Here is a 19,882-nt window from a genome sequence, read left to right on the forward strand (position 1 = left end):
GCAGCGTAATATTCAAAGTTAAAAAACCAAAACCTATGGAATAAAAAAAATCAACCAAATATTAAAGTTTTATAGGTAGCTGTTTTAAGCCTGCATTACTAGAGACTAGAGTTGATATGAGTTTTACAAAGTTTTTTTTTGCTTTGAATGGTAAAAATAAAGTTATGCTGATTAACTGAACCAAGGTCTGTATTGACATTCCCCACCCCCAAAAAAGTGAATAATCCAAACACTGTTGTCTCCAAGATTGACTTAGTCTTTGGAGATGGAACTGTTACCCAAAGTGTCAGAAATTAAAGGGGTTCTCCACTACTAGGATAACCGCTTCTTGATCTAAATGTTTGGACCCAATAAACTAAGAAAGCCTATTCTCACCTCCCGTGCCTGCACCATTCCCGTGGTGTAGCACTCGCGGGCCCGGGGCCAAGCGTGGGGCATGAACAGGAGTTGACCAACTAGTGGACAACTTCTTTAATACAGAAAACTCCTAATACACAATATAAAGTAAGCAGGTCCTTATTTTATATGAATGCATTTTACAGATTGAATAATGCCTTGCACAATCTAGTGCAGACCAGCAGCTCTTGCAAGTGAAGATCAGGTAGGTCATTTCCAAGCTGGTGTTTTTGTCTCTTTCTACGGTCATTAAATTATAAACGCATTTTTTACAGCAAGGGTTAATACGACTTCTGGCATAGTCCGTGTACCGCCTGCCAGTTTTTACTTGGCGCTGTGCCACGGTTATTAATATGGTGCCTCCGAGTGAAGGCACACTTGGGGGGGCATTTTAAAGAATGATAGCAAGCTGGTTGCGGTGGGCCCTAATAACAATGTGGGCCCTGGATAATGGAGTACAAGGGAGAGAAATGTGTGGGAACCCTCTTTTGGGCCCCAGAGGTTTTAATCCACCAAGGCCAAGCGCATGTTCCCTGCGTTGTGCCACCCTGACTTACTACAGACTGCTTGCTGGAGAACGAAGAGGCAGCGTGCTGTTTACTGAAGCCACCAGAAGTAGGACATGTGCTACGCATGTGTTTATACTCTTTAAACTGCATGTGATACAATTCTCTTGTGCGGCTTTGCTTCCGTACCGTCAGCGGAGCATATGTCTGGTCTGCATGATTTCTTTGCATTTGCACTTTAGCTTGGAGAAAGCATTAAAACTTGTTGCAAAAGCTGCAGCTGTTTCCAGGATGAAGTTTTCATTTATCCCTGGATTTTCCATATCGTAGTTTTGCAACATTCATCTATAACTGTTCATACAATGAATTATGATATTTTCTAAATATTTTCACATCCTTCAGTTACATAATTTGTAGCATGTAATCGGTTTTGATCTTAAAATCCATCTAGGATGTAATTATTTCAGCATTAAATTGTAGAATTATCAGTTTTCTCAATTTCTACTTGGCCGTGCTCTGTTGTTTACTATGGTTAACATGGTCCTACAGTATAATTCTGCATGGGGAGTGCAAAAAAAGACACAAAGTGGATCGGTTACCAGATTATACAATATAAAGTGCATACATTATTAAAAAGATCTTAGACTAGTGAGGCTAGAGTGCTCACTTTGGAAATCCATGTCACAGAAAATGTATAATCCTTAAAAAAAAAAAAAAATTCCTGATAGTAAATGAACATTCCTGGATAGTAGCACATTTACATGGAGATTAATCTCTTTACTATGGATGGGTGGCTGCTCCTTTTCCTATGTATTATGTTATTCCTTCGCGTTGGGTTTGCACTAACAGAGTTTTCTCTATCGCTTCATTGGGGGACACAGGAAACCATGGGGTGTGTGCTGCTGCCACTAGGCGGCTGACACTATGCCAAAAAAAGTTAGCTCCTCCTCAGTAGTGTACACCCCACCGACTGGCATTAAGTTAATCAGTTTAGCTTCGTATCAGTAGGACGTGGACACAGGTCTTTTACTAGACCCAGATCTACCTCGGTTTTTGGTGTTTTCTTGTAATGTCTCCTTCTTTTCTTCTTCAGAAGGTGCTTCTCCCGGATTACCTCTGGAGGGATACAGTCTGCGATGGTCACACTGTACTCCCAAGTAGAGGCTATGAGTATGGCGTGTACTAACACCCCATATCCTCATATGCCTATGACCCCCAGCCCCTAACACATGAAGAGTGTTAAAGTGATCCAATTGTCAGTCCTCACCCCACTTTCCTGCCCGCTCGCCCACCAGAGCCTGACGGTTTCAGGAGGGATGGACGTCCATCACCTGAAGAGGCCCAAACGTCTTCTTCCTTCTCTCCATCAAGGTTCCCAGTGCAGAGGCGACGAGGAGAAGACTAAGATAGAGGAAATGAAGAAGAAAGAAGACAGAAGATTCAAGGATATCATGTTGGGGCTGCTTTTTTATTGTTTGTGTGGAGCAATGTTCCGGATGGTGTGTGTGTGTTTTTTCTTCTCTACAGGGGCCCTCTTTCCTGTGCTTCTCCGCAGCATGTCTATTCCTGGGCATGATGGCTTTGGATATTGGTCCCGCCCGGAGCATTTTTTTCAGGCCTCCGCGCCGCACCTTTCCCCTCCGGCGGCCTCACCTTCTAATTTAGGCCCCCTGGCGTGTCCTCATCACGTGGGCTCTTCTCCCACCCGCTGTAGCCATGCCTCCCTCCTTCTCTTCTGTCGGCGTTGTGTTCCGCCCCCTTCCTCCAGCCTCATCGTGTGGGCTTCTTACCTCCCCGCTGCCTCCTTTCAGTGCCGCGAACTCTGCACGCCCTTTTCACTGTATGCGGCTTTCCTCTTCCTCTTTCCACCGCCATTTACCGGCACCCGGACAGTCTGCAGTCTCCCTGAGCCCTGCGGTCGCCTTGAGCTCTCCCAAGAGCATCTCCAGCAGCGTTCCCAAGGACTACTGGCACCAGATCTTCAGCCTCTCATCGGTTCCTGTGGGTAATAATAATAATAATAACAATTTTTATTTATATAGCGCCAACATATTCCGCAGCACTTTACAATTAAGTAGAGAGTAAGCTCTGCACTGCAGCCTGACACTCTCCTCAGCAACTCTTTTCCTGTCCCCTAACCTCTGGCGTTAGTTAGTGGCTTTGTCTCCTTGCTTATGATGTCTAAGTCTAAAGGAGAGATCTCTCGCCCTCCGGCCTCTACTACTCTGGTAAAGCACTTTGTCTGTTCTTCATGTAAATACAGACTCCCTTCAGGTCAGACTTCTTCCCTCTGTCAGGACTGCAGCAATCCTCTCACTCCCGCTACCCAGGAGGCTCCCACTGTGTCTGGAGAGAGTGTTCCCCCTAACCCAGGGTGGGCGACTTCCCTGTCCCAGTCGGTCGCAGACCTTACCAGGGTATCTCAGACCCTGATAGCTGCACTAGCAGACTACCTACTTTTGCTTCCGCCACCACCAGCGGATCACCCCTGGCTCAGCCTACTAAATTTGGCTGTAAGAAATCTAGGTAAGAAGACAGTTCCAGGTCCTCCTCTCGCTCCCTCAGTCCTCCCAGTCCTTCCCGGCAGCCAGCTTCTTCTTCTCTGTCCTCATCCCCTGACTTACCTGCTGAGTCAGACTCTGATACAGTTACCGAACCTGACTCTGACATGGATTCCGACCAGGCCTCTAACATGCGGGACATAGTCTTATTGCAGCGGTCAACCAGACCTTTAACATTAAGGATTCAGCTACGGAACCCGCAGAACAGGTGGTTTCATTTAGACGGTCTAGACCAACTCCCAAGGTATTCGCTGCCCATAAGGAATTTGAAGAGGTCCTTTCCAGGGAGCAAGAATACCCGACCAGATGCTTTCAGAGAGGAAAACGTCTCGGCATCCTGTATCCCTTTGCCTCTGACCTTACTGAGAACTGGACCACATCCCCTACGGTGGACCCTCCAGTCTCTAGGCTATCTACCAACACTGTACTTCCCCCTACGGACGGGGCTCCCCTTAAAGACTCTAATGACAGGCTCATTGAGTAATTTGCCAAATCAGCCTTTGAAGTGTCTTCTTCCACGTTGTGCCCTGCCTTTGCCACCACATGGGTGTCAAAGTCTATCTCTGCATGGGCTAAGCAAGTCCATCAAGGCATCCTCTCCGGAGCTCAGCCTCAGGCGTTAGCTGATTTGGCAGACCAGATCTCTCATGCGGGAAAGTATGTAGTGTCGGCCCCTTTGGACGCCGCTTCATGTGCCGCCCAAATGGCCAGTAATATGGTGGCCATAGGAAGAACCATCTGACTAAAGGTATAGCAGGTGGACTTGTCCTCTAAGAAGTCCCTCACTAATCTGCCTTGACAGGAATCAAGACTCTTTGGGACCAAGCTGGACCAAATTATTAAGGAGGCCACAGGAGGAACGAGCTCTCTCCTTCCACAGGAAAAACCTTGTCGCCCTCTCCCAAAACGTAGATTTCGTTCCTTTTGGCCCTTTCACCGTTTTTCATTTGCGGCTGAACCCACATATCGGGAGAGGCCACCGACACGCCAGGTCCGGAAAAGGGCTTCCTTTAAGCCAACACCGTCTTGGCGTCCCCGCAATATGCAAGGCAGATCCTCCAGGGCCCGATCTGGCAGGTTCTCTTCCACATGAGTCGCTACCACCCAGAGACTCCCCCAAGCTGGGTGGTCTTCTTCTGTATTTCAAGGACGTCTGTCTGGCTTCTGTCGAGGACACCTGGGTCAGAGAAGTTGAATCTTCAGGATACAAAATAGATTTTGTTTCACGGCCCTGAAACCTTCCCTGATCTCGGGTTTTCTTGCGGCCATTGCTTCTCTCCTCAAAACAGGCGTCATCGTTCCTGTCCCTCCACAAGAACATTTCACAGGCTTCTATTCAAACCTATTTGTGGTTCCAAAAAAGGACGGACGGGTCCGTTCGACCCATCCTGGACTTAAAATTACTAAACAGAAGGGTCCGTCTTCGCCATTTCAGAATGGAATCCTTTTGTTCAGTAATGGCTTCCATGCAGTTGCAAGAGTTCCTGTGCTCTATAGACATCCAAGATGCCTTCCTCCATATCCCTACCTTCCTAGGGCACCAGAGGTACCTGCGATTTGCGGTACATCAGGACCACTTCCAGTTTGTCACCCTGCTGTTCGGCCTTTCTAACGCTCCCAGAGTCTTCACAAAGATAATGGCAGCAGTAATGGCCCTTCTTCGAGTCAGGGGCTTAGTAGTCATTCCCTATCTCGACGACATTCTCGTCAAGGCTCCATCCTTCTCCCTCGCCCAGGAAAGTCTTGCCATCACTCTCAATACTCTGTCTCGACTCGGCTGGCTAGTCAACAGGAAGAAATCTTGTCTTGTTCCTACCCAGTGTCATCTTCCTTAACATTTTATTCAACACCCTTCAGACCAGGGTCTTTCTTCCCAGGGAGAAGAGGACAACCCTCCAGCGTCTGGTTAGCTCTCTTCAGGCCCCTCGACCTTCATCCCTCCGCTCGGCTATGGTGGTCCTGGGAAGGATGGTTGCGGCATTGGAGGCGATTCCCTTCACGTAATTTCACACCAGGCCGCTTCAACAAACCATCCTATCCCAGTGGAACAGATCTGTCCTCTCTCTGGACCGTCCAGTTTGGATCTCACAGCGGGTCAGGGCATCCCTAATCTGGTGGCTGTCATCCCCTCTCATTCTTCAGGGTCGATCCTTTCTCCTGATTCACTGGCAGGTGGTGACGACGGACTCCAGACTCCTTGGCTGGGGAGCTGTGTTCCGCAACCTTACAGTCCAAGGTTGTTTGTCACAGGAGGAGTCCTCTCTGCCGATCAACGTCCTAGAGATTAGGGCCATTCTCCTGTCCCTTCGTCACTGGCAGAACCTTCTCAGGGGCTTACCAGTCCAAATCCAGACAAAGCCATGGCGGTGGCATATGTCAACCACCAGGGAGGGACCAAGAGTCCCTTAGCATTACCGAAGTCTCCAAAATCCTTCTCTGGGCTGAGAGCAGGGTTCCGGCAATATCCGCAGTGCATATCGCCGGCGTAGAGAACTGGGCCGCCGACTTTCTCAGTCACGAGGGTCTCGCGACAGGGGAATTGTCTCTGCATCACGATGTCTTCCTTCAGATTTGTCTGAGGTGGGGAACTCCGGATGTGGATCTCATGGCATCCCGGTTGAACAAGAAGGTGACGCCGTTCGTCTTCAGATCCCGTGACCCCCTCACGGTGGGAATCGATGCCTCGGCGATACCCTGGTCACAGTTTGCGCTACTTTATCTGTTCCCACCCATTCCACTTCTTCCCCGGCTGCTGAAGAAGATCAAAGCAGAGGGGGTGCCGGTCATCCTGATCGCCCCGGATTGGCCCAGGAGGCCCTGATATGCAGTGGTCGTCAATCATCTCGCAGACACCCTTTGGAAACTCCCAGACAGGCCAGATCTGCTTTCTCAGGGCCCCATCTTCCACCGGTATTTAGTCACGTAATTTAACGGCGTAACAGAAAAAACTGACCGGCACTTCCAAAACAAGAAATAGGTGTGAACAGGTGCTTACTATGAGCAGCTACTTCCATATACAACTAACAAACAAAGAAGCACACTGTAACGCTAAGTATGCGAACATGAAATATATGAAATTTGAATAGCATTACTGCTGTAGAAAATAGAAATAAATGAGAAATCTTAGCGCATAAATTGGCCAATTCATGTGTACCTGGTAGCCACGTTAAGGCGTCTCTCAAAATACCAGGACCCTATCAATGTGAACTCCTTTCTAAGAGACTATGTCTGCTTGTGCGTGGGATAATAAGATCCTGCTGCAATTAAAACCACCTGTGGCATAGAGGTGGAGTGCTCAGTCAAAGCTTATACATAGAAACAGAAAAAAATGACCAGCACTTCCAAAACAAGAAATAGGTGTGAACAGGTGCTTACTAGGAGCAGCTACCCCCATATACAACTAACAAACAAAGCAGCACACTGTAACGCTAAGTATGTGAACATGAAATATATGAAATTTGAATTTATTGCTGTTAGAACCTTGCTGTTAGGTTTTTTTTCCTTTGCTGGTCACATGACCTTGTTGGCCTATTTAATCCTGCTCCGCCCTTCTGGCTTTGCTGGACTTCATTGTATATCTACTTTCTAGCTAGCCTGTGCTCTGTATCTAACTCTGTTAGTTTGCTTGGTCTACGGACCTCTAGGTTCTATCTATTTTGTTTGTTCGTCTGTCTGCTGCTATTTCTGTTAGGAGGTGTCCCATATTCCTCCCAGTCCTTAGTACTTGTAGGGATTCCCTCCCCAAATCTATAGGTCTCCGTACAGACTAGATTAGGACTTTAGCAGGTCTGATCGCAGGATCAGGTTCCCTGTTACATCGTAGGGATTCAGCTGAGTCTTATAGTAGGGACAGATCTCCTCTCTTTCCTTAGCTTTGGTAGCAGAACATAACAGTAAGTCCAGCCTGTAAATTCTCTAAGGAAAGATTTTTTTTTGTTCCATCATGGTGTCGGTTCAGGATTTGGCTAAACACCTGCAGGGACTCTCTCTGGAAGTGGCCGAGCTCCGTCAGCACGTGAGTAACTGTCCTGGAGCATATTTCTTGGAGCCTAAGGTATGTTTGCCGGATTTATTTTTTGGTGAACATCGAGAATTTTTTTCATTTAAAAATGCTTGCTTATTGTATTTTCGTTTGAGACCCAAGTCCTCTGGGGATGAATCCCAGCGCGTAGGGTTCATAATGTCACTTTTGCGCAAAGAGCCTCAGGAGTGGGCCTTTTCTTTGCAACCTAGTGATACATGCTTCAGATCAGTGGATAGTTTTTTTTCTGCTTTAGGACTATTATATGATGATCCTGACCGTGTGGCATCAGCTGAGACTGAGTTGAGACGTTTAAAACAAGGATCAGGTAATATGGAAAAATATTGTACACATTTTCGTCGTTGGTCCACTCAAACAGGGTGGAACGATTCTGCTCTGAAAAGTCTATTTCTTGCTGGGCTCAGTGAAAAGGTTAAAGACCTGCTAATTGCTTATCCTACACCTGAAGATTTGCAACAGGCTATGCAATTAGCTATACGGGTGGACAGAAGACTGCGTGCTAGGGTTAATGAGAGCAAATCCTCTGCTATGTCAGTTTCTGGTTATGATAATGTGTGTACTAACAGTGGTGAACCGATGGAGATTGGATCTGTGGCACCTCGCTCTCAAGAAAAACACCGTCGTTTTTCAGAAGGCTTGTGTTTCTATTGTGGAAAATCTGGTCATTTGATTAAAGGCTGTGAGCTTCGTATGAAGAAAGAAAAAAAAATGGTCAGTCACGCCCGTATTGCCTGTTTAAATTCCAAGGGTATATTTTTAGCTGCTTCCACGATTGCTCAGGAAAAATTAATGGAATTTCGGGTGTTTGTTGATTGCGGGTCTACACTGAATGTTATTGATGGGGGATTCGTGGAAAAACTCAATTTAAAACCTGAACCTTTATCATCCCCCATTGCTGTGGTTTCTGTGGATGGCTCCCCTTTGAAGAATATTACTCTCAAGGTCAGTGAATTTCCTCTCACTATTAATGGTGTTCACCATGAGAAATTGGATTTGGTAGTGTTGAATAACTTGCCTTCTCCAGTAATATTGGGTTTGCCCTGGTTAAAATTTCACAATCCTGTACTGGATTGGTCTACCAGTGAAATTAAATCCTGGAGCCATAAATGTTATGACAAGTGTTGTAACGGGCGTATTGCAGCTTTGGATAGGGGAGAATTGCCTGTTCCTATTCAGGATTTTTGGAGAGTTTTTTCTGAGAAAGAATCGCAGGTTTTGCCTCCCCATAGAGACTATGATTGTTCTATTGAATTTGTCCCTGGAGCGACTCTTCCTAAAAGTCGTTTATTTAACCTTACTATTCCTGAGAGGAAGGCTTTGGAGGAATACATACAGACAAGTTTGGCCGCCGGTCACATTAGGCCCTCTAAGTCTCCTGTGGCGGTTGGATTTTTTTTTGTAAAAAAAAAGGACGGCGGTTTACGTCCTTGTCTGGATTTTCGTGAGATTAACAAAATTACGGTACGCAATCCTTACCCACTGCCATTGATTCCTGATCTGTTTAACCAGTTATTGGGGGCCAAGTGGTTCTCTAAAATTGACCTTAAGGGGGCATACAATCTGTTGCGCATGAAGGAGGGTGATGAATGGAAGACTGCTTTTAACACTCCTGTGGGTCATTTTGAGAATCTGGTTATGCCTTTTGGTCTTACTAATGCTCCTGCATTTTTTCAGAATCTGATTAATGACATCCTTAGACCTTTGATCGGTAAAAATGTGGTTGTGTATTTGGATGACATTTTGATTTATTCGCCAGATCTGGAGTCTCATTGGCGGAGCGTGCGTGAGGTATTACAGTTATTAATGGACAATTCGCTTTTTGCTAAGCTGGAGAAATGTGAGTTCGCTGTACAGAGAATTAGTTTTTTGGGCTACATTATCTCCAGCAAAGGTTTTGAGATGGATCCGGTTAAGGTTCAGGCTGTGCAGGAATGGCCTAGGCCTATTGGTTTGAAATCAATACAGAGGTTTTTGGGTTTCGCCAATTACTATAGAAAATTCATAAAAAATTTTTCTAGTATTGTCAAACCTCTGACTGATCTCACCAGGAAAGGTGCTGATGCGGTTCAGTGGTCTTCTGAGGCCATTGAAGCTTTTGTGTATCTCAAGGAGAGGTTCACCTCTGCTCCCATCCTTATGCAGCCTGATGTTACTAGGCCGTTTTTGGTTGAGGTTGATGCTTCCTCTGTGGGGGTTGGCGCAGTATTGTCTCAGGATAACGGGGATGGATTACATCCCTGTGCATTTTTTTCAAAAAAATTTTCGGAGACTGAATTGAATTACGATATTGGTAATCGGGAATTATTGGCTATTAAACTCGCATTTGAACACTGGCGCCACTTCTTGGAAGGTGCGGAATTTCCCGTTCAGGTTCTTACGGATCATAAAAATCTGATATATCTTGACGCTGCCAAGCGCCTGAATGCCCGTCAGGCTAGGTGGGCACTGTTTTTCTCGCGGTTTAATTTCTCCGTTACTTACATCCCTGGTACTAAGAATGTTAAGGCGGATGCCTTGTCTCGCAGTTTTTCTCCCATAGTCGGTGCTGAGAAAGAGGAAAACATTTTACAAGAAGGTGTTGTGATAGCTGCTTTAGACTCCGTTTTGGAAGATGAGATTCTTAAAGCTCAGGAGAATGCCCCATCTAACACTCCTCATGGGAGGTTGTTTGTGCCTGGGACCTTTAGGAGAGATTTGTTTGTTGAGTGTCACGAATCTCGGTTGGCAGGTCATCCCGGAATCTCTGAGACCAAGAGACTGGTGGGTCGCAGTTTTTGGTGGCCTGGATGGCAGAAGGAAGTCATTAAGTGGGTGCGCCAATGTACTATATGTGCTAGATCTAAGTCCTCACATACTCCTGCTGCGGGGTTGCTTTGTCCTTTGGAGGTCCCCAGTGCTCCTTGGACACATTTGGCTATGGACTTTATAACTGACCTTCCCCCCTCTGAGGGTTTTACTGTCATCTGGGTGGTCGTGGACCGTTTTAGCAAGATGTGTCACTTGGTTCCCTTCGTCAAACTGCCCTGCGCTAAAACTCTCGCTAAGGCCTTTGTCAAGGAAATTGTCAGACTTCATGGCGTTCCTACTGACATTGTTTCTGATAGGGGTCCTCAGTTCGTGGCTCGTTTTTGGCGTGCCTTTTGTGACAGGTTGGGAATTCATTTGTCGTTTTCGTCCGGATATCATCCTGAATCTAATGGCCAGACAGAAAGGAAAAACCAGGATGTTGAGCAGTTCTTGCGTTGTTTTGTAGCAGACAATCAAGAGGGGTGGTCTGAGTTTCTGCCACTTGCCGAATTTGCTCTGAACAATCATACATCTTCTTCTGCTGGTTGTTCGCCTTTTTTTTGTTGTTCTGGGAGACATCCGTCGTTTGGGTCGTTCTCCAAGTTGGGATCTGCCGTGCCTGAGGAGGAGAATTTTTCCGGTGATTTGGAAAGAGTTTGGACGGATGTGCGTGGTAATCTTCAGGAGGCCAACAGAAAATCTAAAGACTACTTTGATAGGAAACGACAGGAGGTTTTGTTCGCTGTTGGTGACATGGTTTGGTTGTCCTCTAGGAATCTGCGGTTGAGGATTCCTTCTAAGAAATTGGGTCCCAAGTTTGTAGGGCCCTTTAAGGTGCTTCAGGTTGTCAACCAATCTGCTGTTAGGTTGGAGGTTCCTACCTCCTGGAGAATTAATCCGGTCTTTCATGTCTCTCTGTTAAAAAAAGCTGTTGTGTCGGATGGTGACGCCTCTGCCTCTGTTCCTCCGGTGGTGGAGGACGGGGAATATGAAATTTCTCGCATCCTTGACTCTAGACGGTATAGAGGTAGTTTGCAGTATCTTGTGGCCTGGAAAGGTTTCGGACCCGAGGATAACTCTTGGGTGAGGTCAGATGATGTTTCCGCGTCCAGACTTATCAGAGCGTTTCACAGGAGATTTCCTGATAAGCCTGGTCCTAGGGGATCCGGAGGATCCTCTTAGAAGGGGGGGTACTGTTAGAACCTTGCTGTTAGGTTTTTTTTCCTTTGCTGGTCACATGACCTTGTTGGCCTATTTAATCCTGCTCCGCCCTTCTGGCTTTGCTGGACTTCATTGTATATCTACTTTCTAGCTAGCCTGTGCTCTGTATCTAACTCTGTTAGTTTGCTTGGTCTACGGACCTCTAGGTTCTATCTATTTTGTTTGTTCGTCTGTCTGCTGCTATTTCTGTTAGGAGGTGTCCCATATTCCTCCCAGTCCTTAGTACTTGTAGGGATTCCCTCCCCAAATCTATAGGTCTCCGTACAGACTAGATTAGGACTTTAGCAGGTCTGATCGCAGGATCAGGTTCCCTGTTACATCGTAGGGATTCAGCTGAGTCTTATAGTAGGGACAGATCTCCTCTCTTTCCTTAGCTTTGGTAGCAGAACATAACAATTGCGCTAAGATTTCTCATTTATTTCTATTTTCTACAGCAGTAATGCTATTCAAATTTCATAAATTCATGTTCGTATGCTTAGCGTTACAGTGTGCTGCTTTGTTTATCAATTTAACGGAGTAGCAGTTGATGCCACAGTACTGAGAGTGTCTGGTTTTTCAGAACGAGTGATTCAGACGATGATCCGGGCTCGGAAGCCTTCATCATCTCGAGTATACTACCAGACCTGGAAGGCCTTTTTCTGTTGGAGTGACAGTACTCACACCGTGCCTATGAGATTCTCCCTTCCATCGATTTTGGCCTTTCCTCAGGCCGGACTTGATGCGGGACTTGCTCTCAGTTTTCTGAAGGGCTAAGTCTCTGCGCTTTCTATTAATTTCCAGAAAATTTGGCTTCTTGTGCTCAGGTTAAAACCTTTCTTCAGGGAGTGGCTCATGCAGTCCCTCCGTACCGAACGCCAATTGATCCCTGGGACCTCAACCTGGTTCTGGAGGCTCTTAGGAGCTCCCCCTTTGAGAATTTGCGAGAAGTGTGTCTGTCCCTTCTTTCTTGGAAAGTGTTTTTTATTTTGGCAATAACTTCCATCCGGCACATGTCGGAGCTGACTGCTCTCTCCTGTCGATCTCCTTTTCTCATCTTCCACCAGGACAAGGTGGTCTCGAGACCGATGCTGCCTTCTCTTCCCAAGGAGGTCTCCACCTTTCCACCTTTCACCTCAATGAGGACAAAGTCCTCCCTTCCTTTTGTCCCAATCCGTCTCATCCGCTGGAACGTTCTCTGAGTAAGTTGGATCTTGTCAGAGCAGTTCGAGTTTACCTGGCTAGGACCGCTTCCTTCTGGAGGACGGATTCCCTCTTTGTTATCCCTGAGGGAGCGTGATGAGGCCTCCCGGCTTCCAAGGGTACAATTGCTCGCTGGATCCGGATGGTAATTCTGGAGGCGTACCGAAGTAAGAACAGGATTCCTCCACCCGGGATTAAGGCCCACTCTACCAGAGCAGTGGGCGCCTCCTGGGTGGTTCGTCATAGGGCATCCCCCCTACAGCTTTGTAAGGCAGCAACCTAGTCATCCATTCACACGTTCACCAAGTTTTACAGGGCTCATAACTACGCTTCAGCAGATGCCAGCCTAGGTAGGAGAATCCTACAAGCGGCAGTGGTGAGTTCTCCGAGCTTTTTATGGCTGTTTCCCTCCCAGGGACTGCTTTAGGATGTCCCATGGTTTCTTGTGTCCTCCAATGAAGCTATAGAGAAAACAGGATTTTTGGTTACTCACCGTAAAATCTGTTTCTCGGAGCCTTCATTGGGGAACACAGCACCCTCCCATTTTGACCGCTTTACTAACTTTTATTGTTATGTTGCAGTTTGAATTTTCATATTTATCTCTGTTTAATGTTTCTTCTCCTACTGCTTGTACACTAACTGATTAACATAATGCCAGTCGGTGGGGCGTACACTGCTGGGGAGTAGCTAACTTTTTTTGTGCATAGTGTCAGCCTCCTAGTGGCAGCAGCATACACCCATGGTTTTCTGTGTCCCCCAATGAAAGCTCAGAGAAACAGATTTTATGGTGAGTAACCAAATATCCTGTTTTATTAGCTATGCAAGTTTGAGCTTTACGTCTTAGGTAGGGATGAGCGGACCTATGGAAGTTCTAGCGCTCTCTCTCCTTCTTCCCCCGGAACTCTTTTTCTCTTTTCTCCCGGAACTCTTTTTCTCTATTCCCCTGGAATTCTCTCTCTCTTCTCCAGGAGCCCTCGCTTTCTCTTCTTCCGGAACTCTCTCTTTCTCTTCCCTCAGAACTCTCTCTCTGTTCCCCTGGAACATATTCTCTCTCTTCCCCCGAAACACTCTCTCTCTCTCTTGGAACTCTTTCTTTTTCTCTTCCCCCGGAACTCTCTCTCTCTCTTCTCTCGGAACTCTCTCTCTCTTCTCTCGAAAGTTTCTATTCCCCCCCCGGAACTCTCTCACTCTCTCTATCTTCTCTCTCTTCCCCTGGAACTCCAAACATTGCATCGAACAGTTCGTATTCGGCGTACATCACCGGACAGTAACTGTCTGGTATGAACGCCAAACTTTAAAGTTTGAGTCCGCTCATCTCTAAGACTAGTGCAGACAATTCATAAAAGAGGAAAACCTTTTTCTCAGCCCTAGGCAGGGGTGTACTGTACATATCATTGGTGCAACCACAGGGGCCCAAGAGGTCAGGGGGCCACTTCCAAACCCAATGCAGCTGGAATTGTGCATCATGATGAGTTATTGGACTTCAAATGGCCCATATATTGTTCTTGCATAAAGGCCTTCTACTGTCAGTGTCAAACAGTGGCCCCAGGGGTGAAGCATCTTAATTTGTGATGACACTGACATACAGTGCCTACAAGTAGTATTCAACCCCCTGCAGATTTAGCTGGTTTGATAAGATGCAAATAAGTTAGAGCCTTCAAACTGCAAACGAGAGTAGGTTTTATGAACAGAAGCATAAATCTTACAAACCAAAAAGTTATGTTGCTCAGTTGAATTTTATTAAATTTTAAACATAAAAGTGTGGGTCAATTATTATACAACCCCTATGTTTAATATTTTGGGGAATAACCCTTGTTTGCAATTACAGCTAATAATCGTCTTTTATAAGACCTGATCAGGCCGGCACAGGTCTGTGGAGTTATCTTGGCCCACTCCTCCATGCAGATCTTCTCCAAGTTATCTAGGTTCTTTGGGTGTCTCATGTGGACTTTATTCTTGAGCTCCTTCCACAAGTTTTCAATTGGGTTAAGGTCAGGAGACTGACTAGGCCACTGCAACACCTTGACTTTTTCCCTCTTGAACCAGGCCTTGGTTTTCTTGGCTGTGTGCTTTGGGTCGTTGTCTTATTGGAAGATGAAATTATGACCCATCTTAAGATTCTTGATGGAGGAGCGGAGGTTCTTGGCCAAAATCTCCAGGTAGGCCGTGCTATCCATCTTCCCATGGATGCGGACCAGATGGCCAGGCCCCTTTGCTGAGAAACAGCCCCACAGCATGATGCTGCCACCACCATGCTTGACTGTAGGGATGGTATTCTTGGGGTCGTATGCAGTGCCATCCAGTCTCCAAACGTCACGTGTGTGGTTGGCACCAAAGATCTCGATCTTGGTCTCATCAGACCATAGAACCTTGAACCAGTCTGTCTCAGAGTCCTCCAAGTGATCATGAGCAAACTGTAGACGAGCCTTGACATAACGCTTTGAAAGTAAAGGTACCATACAGGCTCGTCTGGAACGGAGACCATTGCGGTGGAGTACGTTACTTATGGTATTGACTGAAACCAATGTCCCCACTGCCATGAGATCTTCCCGGAGCTCCTTCCTTGTTGTCCTTGGGTTAGCCTTGACTCTTCGGACAAGCCTGGCCTCGGCATGGGAGGACACTTTCAAAGGCTGTCCAGGCCGTGGAAGGCTAACAGTAGTTCCATAAGCCTTCCACTTACGGATGATGCTCCCAACAGTGGAGACAGGTAGGCCCAACTCCTTGGAAAGGGTTTTGTACCCCTTGCCAGCCTTGTGACCCTCCACGATCTTGTCTCTGATGGCCTTGGAATGCTCCTTTGTCTTTCCCATGTTGACCATGTCTGAGTGATGTTCACAAGTTTGGGGAGGGTCTTAAATAGTCAGAAAAGGCTGGCAAAAGAGATCTTTAATCCACACATGTGAAGCTCATTATTCTTGGTGCCTGAACTACTTCTTAATACTTTAGGGGGACCAAACAGAATTCTTGTGGTTTGAGGGGTTGAATAATAAATGACACTCTGAATTAACTTTTAACGTTTAAAAAAAAAAAAAAAAAAAAAAAAAAATTGCTGCAGTGCATTTCCCACTTCCAGGCTGATCTACAGTACAAATGTCACAATGCCAAGTTAATTCCGCATGTGTCAACCAGCTAAATCTGCAGGGGGTTGAATACTACTTGTAGGCACTGTACCTTTAGGATGCAGGCATGACTTTTTTTTGTTTCTCGGTGGGGAAACTTAGTTTAAAATCCATGGGCTATAACCCAACGTATCACTATCACATATTCTGTTTCCTGCAGACCTAAATCCTTCTCAAAGCTTCTCTCAAGGCTTGAAGGTAGTCAAAGAGAACAGTAAGTTCTAGATGTTTACTAGACCTGGGGAAGTTTATCTCAAAACCTATATCTGAAAGAAACGTTTTAGGATGGAAATAACGCAGTATGTTTAGTCCCTCATAGAGCGTTACAATGTTCTTAACCCAGCATGCTGAAGACTATACCGTGGCATGTAAAAGTTTGGGCACCCCTGGTCAAAATTACTGTTATTATAAACAGTTAAAAAGAAAAAAGTGTCTGGTACCGTGTTAGCCAGTTGAAAAAAGATTACTCTCAGTGGGGAAAAACAAGATAATCCTGTAGTTATGATACCTTTTAATGGCTAACAAAAATAAAATAAATGATGTTACAAGGCAAGCTTTCAAGACATCTTTGGTCTAATATGTCTCGAAAGCTTGCCTTGTAACATTATTTATTTTATTTTTGTTAGCCATTAAAAGGTATCATAACTACAGGATTATCTTGTTTTGGTTTTCCCACTGAGAGCAATCTGTGAACCGTTAAGCAAGTTGAAGAAGAAATTATCTCTAAAAGGCCTAAATTTAAAGATGACACATTTCCTTTGTATTTTGTGCAAACAAAAAAATTATTTTTTAAATAAATTACAAAGAGGAAAATGGGCCGATGCAAAAGTTTGGGCACCCTTGGAGGTTTGTGTGCTCAGATAGCTTTGACCAAGGTTTCAGACATTAGCTACCTGCTAGGGTTATGGATTGTTCACCATCATTGTTAGGAAAGGCCAGGTGATGCAAATTTCCCAGCTTTATAAAACCCAGCCTCCTCTATCCTTGTGCCAAAAAACAGCAGCCATGGGTTCTTCCGAGCAGCTGCCTAGCACTCTGAAAATGAAAATGGTGGAGGCCCACAAAGCAGAAGGCTATAAAAAAATAGCAAAGAGTTATCAAGTTGTCCACTCCTCAGTTCGAAATGTAATTAATAGTGATGCGCGAGCACTAAAATGCTCGGGTGCTCATTGCTCGGGTCGAGCACATTGGAATACTCGGGTGCTCGACCCGAGCAACGAGCCCAATGTAAGTCTATGGGAAACTCGAGCATTTTTCAGGCGGCTCCCCCCAGTGGTCTGCAGAGGGCCTAAAAATTGCCCAAATCCATGGGAACAGTGCTTAAATGGTATAGGAACAGCATGGGGAAGACCCCTGGAAGCATTTCTGACTCCCAGATCACTGCTGTCAACAATGTTGTCAGAGGTATTACGCCACTTTTATGGATTCACAATAAAACATACAAAAACTAAACCAAAATGGATTTTCCTGGAAAATATGTTAAGGAACATCCTTTCCAGGGTAATGAGTTGTATATAAGGCAAAATAAATAACCAAAACCAAAAATACTCCTCCACACCTTGGGCTATGTTCACATGTAGCGTTTTTGATGCGTTTTTGCACTGCTTTCAACCGTGACAAATGCATTCACCGGGAAATGTCATTTTAACATTTTACAACCTTATCTGGCCATGTGGTGTGTGAGACATGATCAGTCACATCCTGTTTCATTTATGAAGAAGGGACTCTGAAAGTCACAAAGTCTATTTTTATAGGGCCATCAGGCAGCCTTTACTATTCCTAAAGTGCCAGCAGTTGGCCCTCACTATTCTTAGAGAGCCATCAGCCGGCTATGCTTTGTTGTTCCCATTACTAAAGAGTGGGTCTCCTATACTGTTATTGTGTATGCAGTGAGTGGCAGGGCTGCTGAAAATTTGGACGCACCCCAATACCCCTTTGAAAATTTGGATGCACCCCACTACCCCTTTGAAGAGACTTAGAGGAGGGCCTCCTGAAAACAATGTTCCCATTATTAGGAAGTGAGTCTCCCATAGTGTTGGCCTATGCAGTGAATGCAAGGGTTGCCAAAAATTTGTAGGCACGCCAATGCCCCTTGGAAGAGATGTGGAGGTCAGAGGGCCTCCTGAAAGCAATGTTCCCATTATTAGGAAGTGGGTCTCCCATAGTGTTGGCCTATGCAGTGAATGCAAGGGCTGCCAAAAATTTGGACCTACTCAAATGCCCCTTGGAAGAGACGTAGAGGAGGGCCTCCTGAAAAAAAATGTTCCCATTATTAGGAAGTGGGTCTCCCATAGTGTTGGCCCATGCAGTGAATGCAAGGGCTGCCAAAAATTGGGAGGCACTCCAATGCCCCTTGGAAGAGACGTGGAGGAGGGCCTCATAAAAAAATGTTTCCATTAGAAAGGAGCGGGTCTCCTATACTTGTATTGCTCATGCACTAAGTGTATGGGCTGACAAACATTTACCCCTGGGGGGTATACATGAACATACTGTATACATTTTTTTTTTTTTACTGGCATCATAAACACCCTTTAAAAAAATTATGTGGGTGTTGCATCACGGACCACGGTCACCCTGGTGATATGGTGGTGGAGGATGAGGATGAGGAGAAGGAGGAGGACAAGAGCAAATAGCCAAAATCAGGAAGCGTATACCCATGTGTGGGTGTCAAAAGGTGCATGGGAATACTCCTCCCAAAAAAAGACACTGGATTTGAGTTTGTTACGCTGCTATCATTCGGTGGTGTTGAGAAGTCTGGCCCAATCCAGCCCTTGTTCATTTTTATAAGAGTCAGCCTGTCAGCATTTTCAGTTGACAGGCGGATGCGCTTATCAGTTATAATTCCACCAGCGGCACTAAAAACCCGCTCTGATAAAACGCTAGCGGCAGGGCAGGCCAGGACCTCCGAGGCATAGAGAGCCAGTTCATTTCACGTATCCAGCTTGGATACCCAATAGTTATAAGGCACAGAGGAATCACGGAGGACGTTGATACGGTCGGCAAGGTACTCCCTCAGCATCTTCCCAAACGTTGCACTCCTTGTGAGAGTATCCCGCGCCTCAGGGCTGTGCGATGAAGGGGCTGAGAAAATTCTCCCAGAACTTTGACAGTGTTCCCCTGCTGCTGCTGGATTGGAGTTGTCTCTCTCGCCTGTAGTCCTTGGTTTTCCAACGAACTGTGACCTCTGCCGCCAGCGTTTTCAGATGGGAATTTTTTTTAATAGTTCCGCAACAAGGGCCTTCTGGTACTGCCCCATTTTGTAGACCTGTCCGCCTCAGGAATAAGAGATATAAAGTTCTCCTTGTAGCGGGGGTCTAGAAGTGTCACCAACCAGTAATGACTGTCACCCAAAATTTTGAGAACACGAGGGTCATGGGAAAGGCAGCGTAAAATAAACTCAGCCATGCGTGCCAGACTGCTAACAGACAAGACTTCCGTGTCCTCACCAAGAGGATGACTGACCATGCTCTCCTCCTCCTCTCTGTCCTCAGGCCATCCACGCTGAACAGACGGTATGACAGTCATGCAGGTACTACCGTCTGTAGCGCATGAAACTAGCTCCTGTTCTTCCTCCTCCTCTTCTTCCTCATTGTCACCCAATCCACATTGGGATGAGATGAGGCTTGGCTGTGTGTAATCACCCTGTATGGTTCCTTGCTCCATTTCATCATGCTCCGCCTGCAATGCATCCTCTATGATTGTGAGCAGAGAGCGTTTCAGAAGACAGAGAAGCGGGATGGTGACGCTAATTATGGCCTCATCGCCGCTCACCATCTTGGTGGAGTCCTCAAAGTTTTGGAAGATGGTACATATGTCTGACATCCATGTCCACTCCTGAAGTCTTATGTGTGGAATCTGAACTGAATACCGACGGCCTTGTTGATGCTGGTACTCAACAACTGCCCTCTTCTGCTCACAAATCCTTCCCAACATCTGCAGTGTAGAGTTCCAACGCATGGGGACATCACACACCAGTCTGAGCCGGAAGCTGCAAATGCTGCTGAAACACGGCAAGGGCGGCGGAAGCTGTAGCTGACTTTCGAAAATGGGCACACAGGCGGCGTACTT

General features: G+C 46.1%; 1 long non-coding RNA gene across 1 annotated transcript in view; it reads left to right on the top strand.

Annotated features, from left to right (window-relative positions):
* The first annotated feature begins 727 nt into the window (after window positions 1-727).
* Window positions 728-19,882, top strand: part of LOC141173937 (uncharacterized) — a 40,565-nt gene continuing 21,410 nt past the window's right edge. Inside the window, exon 1 of the long non-coding RNA XR_012252722.1 lies at window positions 728-1,011. This is a non-coding gene — a long non-coding RNA (uncharacterized lncRNA). The remainder of the gene's footprint in view (window positions 1,012-19,882) is intronic.

The sequence above is a fragment of the Phyllobates terribilis genome, unplaced genomic scaffold (genome assembly GCF_046119375.1).
Source record: "Phyllobates terribilis strain yellow unplaced genomic scaffold, ASM4611937v1 Scaffold_13__5_contigs__length_258822181, whole genome shotgun sequence".
NCBI classification, from domain to species: Eukaryota; Metazoa; Chordata; class Amphibia; order Anura; family Dendrobatidae; genus Phyllobates; species Phyllobates terribilis.